Source organism: Cygnus olor, chromosome 18 (genome assembly GCF_009769625.2).
Source record: "Cygnus olor isolate bCygOlo1 chromosome 18, bCygOlo1.pri.v2, whole genome shotgun sequence".
Classification (NCBI taxonomy): domain Eukaryota; kingdom Metazoa; phylum Chordata; class Aves; order Anseriformes; family Anatidae; genus Cygnus; species Cygnus olor.
In genome coordinates this window covers 12,408,335-12,416,125 of record NC_049186.1, presented here as the reverse complement: position 1 = coordinate 12,416,125, position 7,791 = coordinate 12,408,335, and positions in this window count along the sequence as shown.

Here is a 7,791-nt window from a genome sequence, read left to right as displayed (position 1 = left end):
GCCGCTTCACAAAGCACAATGGAGCCTGCTTTCATGGGGCGGGTGGAGGGGCCGGACGCAGCGCACACGTGGCACCGCTGGCAGAAGCAGTTGTGGTGGCCACGCAGTTGGGGGCACGGCGGGGCCTCCCCCACCCATCCACACCCCACGGGGGAGGCAGCAACAGCCCCGCTCTGCAGGGCAGCATGGCTGGGGAGGGCAGCGCCGAGCAGCGGGGTCCGGGTAGGATCCCTCCCTGGGGACCTGGATGGCAATAAGCGCCCTTCCCCACAGCCTCACGGATGGGTGCTGGCAAGGGAGCCTCTGAGACCATCTGCCCTTAATCCTCTTAGAATCAGGGAAGTCAGGAGGAATGCAGAGGAAAGAGGCGCTGCGGCCCCGCTGTCCCCGGTTGTGCCCCTCCTGCCCCTGCGTGGGGCTCAGCACCGACCTGGCTGAATGGATCCCGCCCGCCCCGCATCCCCCAGCCCGGTCTGCAACGCCTGGGACACCGGGCCCGGGGCATGCCAGCACCAGAGCAGTGCTCCCACCCGCGAGGGCATCCCCTTGCAGAGGAGGGGCTGTAGGTCTGGGGCAGGGGGAGATGGAAATCCCCTGCGTGCCACAGGGAGCCTGGTGCAGTGTGAGCGGCCTCATCCTGCACCTTCTCCGTGGTTCTTCTCGGCTCCTCGAGCAGCCCTGGAGAGGGCTGAGCTCTCTTCTGCCTCTTATCACTTAAGCTGATGCTGTTCTTGGCAGCTGAGTATAATTATGAGATTTTCTCCGTCAGAAATGTGTCTGCGCATGTGTCTCCCGCCGAGGCTGCAATCCGCTGGTGGCAGCAGCGAGGAGCTGCTCAGCTGCCCAGCGAGTTATGGAAGGGCTGGGATGTTTTGTGTGAGCTTTTCCAATCATCTCCATCCACTGGAATCACAGAAAACTTCCATCAAAAAATAAACAGCGCCAACACGCTGCAAGCCTCAGGGAGCTCAACTTTCTGAGCCACTCTGTAAAACCAAACGAGGAGCTGCTGGAGGCAGATTTAATTTTGGACATAAAGCCCCAAGGAAAACACACTGAGCAAGGATTCCCCTGCACCGAAAGGCAGGCGGGGAGCACCGGAGTCCCGCGCACAAGCCAGGAGCCGTGCTGAGAGGCTGCAGCTCGTTTCGTAGTGGAGGGCAAGGACAAACCCCTCCAGGCAGAGCCTTCCACCATCACCGCAAGGAGAAGCCTGGCCTCCCATCACGCTTCTTAATGAACAAAACCACCAAACAACTTCTAATAGTGAGTCAAAGCACATACCTCCGGGGTCCTGTCCTTTTCTAGAAAGGCAGGCTAAGATTTCCATCTAGCACAAACAAAGTCTTGACCTTGCGAAGCCATCGCCGGGCACAGTGGTTGCCCCGTGTGGTCTGATGGCAGGATAAGGGCGGACGATTCAGCTGTGCCGGTGGACAGCTAACCACAGCTCCCCGGTGAGCCTTGCCGGAGCTTCTCAGATCGCTCCAGCTCCACGTGGGAGCCAGGGAGCCAGCTTCCTGGGAAGGATCTGGGTTTTGAAAAACACAAGCGTCATTTTGACATTCTGGTAACTGAACTCAGAGAAGATTGGACTACCTCTACCTGGAGTTTCTTTTAAAAGCGTCATCCTTCTGAGAGCATTAAACACAGGGAAAACCAGTCCTGAACCCATCCTTGGGAAACAAACCACCACCTAAACCTCAGCAATAATGGGTGCCGCTGGAATTGCCGTCTGCAGCAGAACCTGACGCCTCCACTCACGTGGCTGCAGAGCAGGCTCGGGCTGCCCGTGCTGGCAGGATCGGCAGCCCCGGCCCTGCGCCCGCTGCTCTCGGTGCTGCTTCCCCCCGGTGCTCCCCAGGGAGGGGCAGCCCGGCCGCTTGAGCTCCCAACAAAGCAAATCCTCCTGCACGGGATCAGCCTCCGTGCAGCCTCCCAGGCTGAGGAGGAGGCCGAGCTGCTCATCCTGAGCTGCTCACGGGCAGACATTGACGAATTGATTGCTTTGCCATTGTGCCTGCACCCCGGCGCTGCTACAAGCCACCCAATGGCAGCGGGCTGGGTTGGATGCAGGGGAGCGTGGTGTGGAGGTGAGACAGGTGATTGCCTGCAGAATAGTTATTGGTTTGGGCTGGGAGCCTTCAGGAGCTGCAGGTGCAGGCCAGGGCCCCGTCAGCAGCGTCCCCTCTTGCAGTGCGGGGCTTGCACACAGCGGGGGCTGCGGAGCGCTGGCTGGGGTGCAGGCAAAGCCTTTGAGGTCACAGCAGCATCCCCAGCCCTTGTCCAGCGCTGTGGAGCTGAGCCCTGGGCTGAGCCCTGCCCCGCTCGCTCCCATCCCACCCCTGTGCAATGGCAGCCGCACGGCCACCAGGGTGCTGGGGCCCTGGGGACGCTGCGGCACTGGGCGCTGTGAGGGGGACCCCTTCGGTGGCCCCGGGGCCAGGGGCCGTGGCACCATGGAGCAGCCGGCACGCAGTGCTGTGGCCATGTAGCGTGGGGGCTCGGGTTGGTCCTTAGCCAACAGCAGCGTCCTTGCTCCTGCGGAGGTGGGTGCGTGGCCACAGCACAGTGAGCAGCCACAGTGCGACCGAGTGCCGCTGCGTGGGCGCAAGGGGCTGCAGCCCCTGGGCTTCTTCCCTTTGCCAAAACCATCACCAGGATCCAGCAGCCACCGAACGCAGCCCTTGGCAGAGAGGCCTCGGTTTCAGAATGGCGTGGCTGGTTCGCGCCATCTGGCCGTGGCCGAGTGCGAGCAGGCCCCGCCGCACGCCCGAGCAGCGGAGCTGGGCTGTGCACTCTGCTGCTCCGTGCAGGCAGCGGGAGGAAGCGAGCGTGCAGCTCTGTGGTCAGGCAGTTTCCATCCTCCCTGCACCTGAGCCGCAGCAGCAGCGCAGCTCCCCGGCAGCCTTCCCTCCGGCCGGCTTCCTTCCGCCCGCCCCGCTCTGCTCCACGCAGCATCGCCCCTGCAAGTTTAGCCGGAGCCTGCCCTTGGCTGATTGCAACATGATTTCACCAGCCCAGCCACTGCCCTGACACTTTATCCCTTCAGCGGATTACACCAAGTATTTATGTTTTCAAAGGTTTTGGAAAGATTTACTGGGCATGCTGTCCGCCCTCCGTGCACTACACTGTCAGTAGAGAGCTCTCTTCCATAAAGCTGCTTATTCCAGCGGAGTCGAGCTGCATTAAACCCTTTGGAAAGCGCACAGGTTTGCATGGGGGTGGGAGACCGCTTGTGCTTTCAGAGCAGAACCCAGGGGTCGGGGGTTTCTGCACCCCACCAGGCCCGCAGCTGGCCGTGCTTTGTGCAGTGGGGAGCGCGCTTCACCCACCCGCTCCTTCCGACGTGCAGGGCTTGCCTGGTGCTTCAGCACCCACACCCAGCGCAGGGCGCTGCCGCTGCAGAAAGCTCAGCCCTGGGCCTGGATGGGATTTTCACAGTGTAAAAAGTCCTTGCATGAAAAGGTTAATAATCCCCGAGTCCACCGTGCGCCTTAAATAGGGCAAGCCGCCCGTGCGCGGCTCCCACCCTGCTGCGGCAGCCGTGCCGTGCATGGAGCCGGGTGAGCAGCACCAGTAGCACACTGGGCTCCAACTGGTTCGACTGGCTCCTCCGGCCTCGGCCCTGCTGGCAATGCCTGCGTTTGGTTGTGTAAAGCCAAGTGTTTGCTGACAGACCCAAACTGGACTCCTGGGGATCCTGCACTACGCCCCCCCTGGCGGAACAGTCCCGTCCCCATGCCTGGGGTGACACTGGCCTGGGCTCCGGGCGATGGCTCTGCCTGGTCCCCTGGTGCCCAGCGGTCGGGTAAGGTGCTGCGGGAACAAAGACTGCAGTTCACACACGAGATGGCAAAGCAGCTCGGTGAGAACAGGGCGCTGCCTTGCAGAGAAGCCTGAGAAACCCCCACAGCGGGGACCTCGCTGGGCAGGGGAACCTTGCCGCTGAGCCCTTCCCTTCTGCTTAGTCCTCGGGATATTTTAATGGGGAGAATGTCTCCTCGCCAGGGGGACGGCAGCTCCACGGGAAGCTGGGTCCCTCTGTGCGTGGTGTCGCCGTGTGAGACGCCGGGATGGCAGAAGTGCTGTCTTGCAGATTGGAAGCACTGTTTCACCGAAGCACGAGCAGCCCCGGGACAGAGGACAGGAGCCCAGCAGGAGCCGCTGGGGGCACCTGGGCAGCAGCAGCACCGGTGCTGAGAGGTGCCCAGCCCCAGCCACCCTGCGCTGCTGAGGGTCACCCCTTGGCAAAAGGGCGGCAAGGAGGAGCAAAGGGAGGCCTTCGTGTAGCCCAAGGGAGTGGCGAGTGCGGGAAGGGGCAGAGCTGCTTTTCCTCGAAAGGAGGGACAGGTCCTTGTGCTCGGCTGCGTGGTGCCACGGCCGGGCTGGGGGCTGCTCCAGGGAAAGCTTCAGACCTGCTCCCTTCTCACTTCTCCTTCTCTCGGGTGAGTGCGTATGCCCTGAGCAGCTATTTTTAGGCTGCTGCTCGCTGTCTGTTTTCCCCTGGGGATGCTGAGCAGGTTCTGGGAACTCCAGCTGTCTCTCGGGCAGCGTGAGAGATGCTTCGCTTCCTGGGCTCTGCCCGCGCTCCTGCAGCTGCCCAGGCATGGCCCGGCCCCTCGCCAGCGCTCCCGGGATGCGCAGCATGGCTGAACTTCACCCCAAAGGCATTTCCCACCGGGGTGGGTGAATGGGGTATGGGGACGCTGCTGGGGCCAGCTCTCAGTGCTGTGTACACACTGACTGCCATGGGACAGCACCAGAATGCCCCCATGGTGCCCGGGGAGCCCTGGGGACCCAAAGGGGACATTGCACTCATTTTTGTGTCACCTGTGACCCAACGGCTCCGGCACCGGCCCCAAGCCTGAGCTGAGCAGCATTTAGGTTAACAACGGGTCTTCACACGGGAACTTCATGCAGTGGGGAGCTCCACCCAGGCCAGCGAAAGAGGTCGAGAGTTGTTGTTGAAAACATGCTTTGTTTGTAGTCACAGCTGGGACAAGTTCCTTTTCCAGCTGTTGGGTCTGGTTGGGTTTCCCTGTTGGATTAAGGAGCTCGCCCTGCGTGGAGCAGCTCCCTCCCGGGTCAGCGTGCAGCCACGCTCGGGACCGCCGGCCCTTCTCCTGCTCGCGGGCTGGCTGGGATCAGCCCCGGTGCAGGATGCTCCGGGGGCTGCAGGAGCCTCCCCAAGCTCTTGGTCAGTAGTGCTGCTCTGAGCCCAAAGCAGAAGGGCATTTAAATGTTTGTCCGAAGTTTTGCTGTTCCTGTTGAGCTTTCCAGACTTTGGAAGCCCCATTCTAAAACGTAACCGGAATCATGATGCCAGGAAGCCGTCTCGCAGGGCACTGACAAACCCTACACCGTTCCACGGGGCTGAGCTGACCTGGCTGCAGAAGGAAAAGGATGGGAAAACTCACCACAGCCCTCTGCTGAGGTGACAGATCCCCAAACTGCAGCCGTGCTCACGTGCCCTTCCCACACACCCCGTTTCCTACCTGTGCCACGCTCCCTTTGCGCTTTGCATCTGGTCCTGCCCTGGCCGCAGCCCCAGAGCCAGCCGGGCGCTGGCCGCTGTCCCGGTGCAGCCGCCCTGTTTGGGCGAGTGCTTCTGCAGAAGGAGCCAAAGCAAAGCAGCTCTGCCCCTTCGACCAGAAAAAAGCCTCGGGGCCACGTGTAAGAGCCCAGAGGACACACGGGAGCGTCAGCCCTAGGAAGGTCTGCTGCTACAGCCCCTCGGCCTGGGGGGCTCCAGGAAAGGATGCCGACACGCAGGATCCGCCAGGCAGCCGGGGACTGCGGGGCACGCGGACGACTGTAACACTGATTCATGGAGGTCTGTCATTAAAAACACAGCCCCTGTCCTAGTCCCCGAGGATTTACTGCCCTCAGCCAGGAAATACAGCCTCCTCGCCTTGCTCACACTTGAGAGCCCACACGCAGACCTGGCCCAGAGCTCGGCCCCAGATCTGCCCCTCGCGGCAGCAGCCCGCAGCCCTGGCCAGCCGCCCTGCTCCCGCTCCCCTATCTGCCCCCATGTCCCCTCTGAACCCCGCTGCCTGCACCCATGGGGCATGGGGTGCCAAGTCCTGGTGGCCGGGACGTGGGACAGCCTCACGCGGGAGCCCCTGCGGTGACAGGCAGCAGCCCTGCTCCCCGGGGTGACACTCTGGGGACGGTGGAGGCCGTTTCGTTTCTGACACACGCCCGTGGTGCTTGCGGGGGCACACCCTTTCCTCCGGACGGGCGTCCCCCGAGCCCAGCCACAGGTCCCCCAAGCCCTGCCCGGGTGCCAGGTGGGAGCAGGGTCCCCACGGCTGGTGGCGGTGCCAGCTGTCCCCTCCCCTCTGCCTCCCCAGGGCCAAGTGGGGAATTGGGCTGTGGTTACCCAGCGCCCTGTCCCAGCCCCAGCTCGTTCATGTGCAATGCTGCGAGCAGCACCGCGGCCGTGCCTCTGCCCCGGTGTGGTGCAAGCCGTGCCGGGACACTGTAAGGCTGCCAGGGATGGGGCCCTGCAGCCTGGGGGGGGGAACAGGGAAGTGTGCGAAGTGACACTGTGCACCGGGACATGGGTACAGGGTGGGGCAAAAGGCAGAGCTGCATGGGGAAAGGATGGGGGCTGCATGGGGCAGGGATGAGGGCTGCATGGGGAAAGGATGGGGACTGGATGGGGAAGAGATGGGGGCTGCATGGGGCAGGGATGGGGGCTGCACGAGACAGGGATGGGGGCTATGTGGGGAAGGGATGAGGGCTACATGGGGAAGGGATAGAGGCTGGATAGGGAAGGGATAGGGGCTGGATGGGGCAGGGATGGGGACTGCATGGGGAAGGGAAGGGAGCTGTGCGGGAAAGGGATGGGGGCTGGATAGGGAAGGGATGGAGGCTGATTGGGACAGGGATGGGGGCTGGATGGGGCAAGGATGGGGGCTGGATGGGGCAGGGATGGGGACTGGATGGGGCAAGGATGGGGGCTGGATGGGGGCTGCGTGGGGCAGGGATGGGGGCTGCGTGGGGCAGAGGGGCGGGCGTGCAGAGCTGCAGGGCGCTCGGGGGCCCCCAGGTGCGGACCCTCGGCGGCTCAGCCCCGGCCCCCAGGCTGGGGGGGGGGCACCGGGGCGGCTCCCGGCCCCGCCGTTCCCGCAGCCCATGTTTGGGCCGCGGCTGCAGCAGGGCCATAAAAGGCGGCGTGGGGAGGGCGCTGGCGTCGGGCCGGGGGCCGGGCTCGGGGCGCTCCCCTCGGGGCTGGGGCCCCCCTGCGGGGGATGCTCGGGGCCCCGGCCGGCCCTGCCCAAACTCTGCCGCCCCTGGAAAGGGCCGGGCTGCTCCCTGCACCCATGGGTGCTGGGGGAGCGTGGTCCTGGTGGGCCAGGCTGGGGCCCCCGCAGTGCCCTGGCTGTTGGAGCCCCGGGCCGGGGCTCGGTGGCACGGTCTCAAGTGCACCCTGCGGGGCTGGGGAGCCGGGGCTGCCCTCCTTCGGCATCGTCCTCACCCACGGGCAGCGATGCTGCGCAGCACACGGGGTGTCCGCAGCTGAGACCAGCCCAGGAGGCATTGCAGATGCTGATACGGGGGAATTGGAGGCACGAGAATGAATTCTGGGCTGAAGCCGTGCTGCTAATCCATCCCAGGGGATGCTCGGGCTCCGGGGGACTCAAGGGGGAGATGCTGGGGCAGGAGCTGAGGTGGGGGACGGAGGAGCTGGATGCACGCAGGGGTGGCAGAAACAGCAGTGGTGAACTTGGTGCAAGTGTTTTGGCTGAACCGAGCTGGGGCAGGACCTCCTGCGGCACA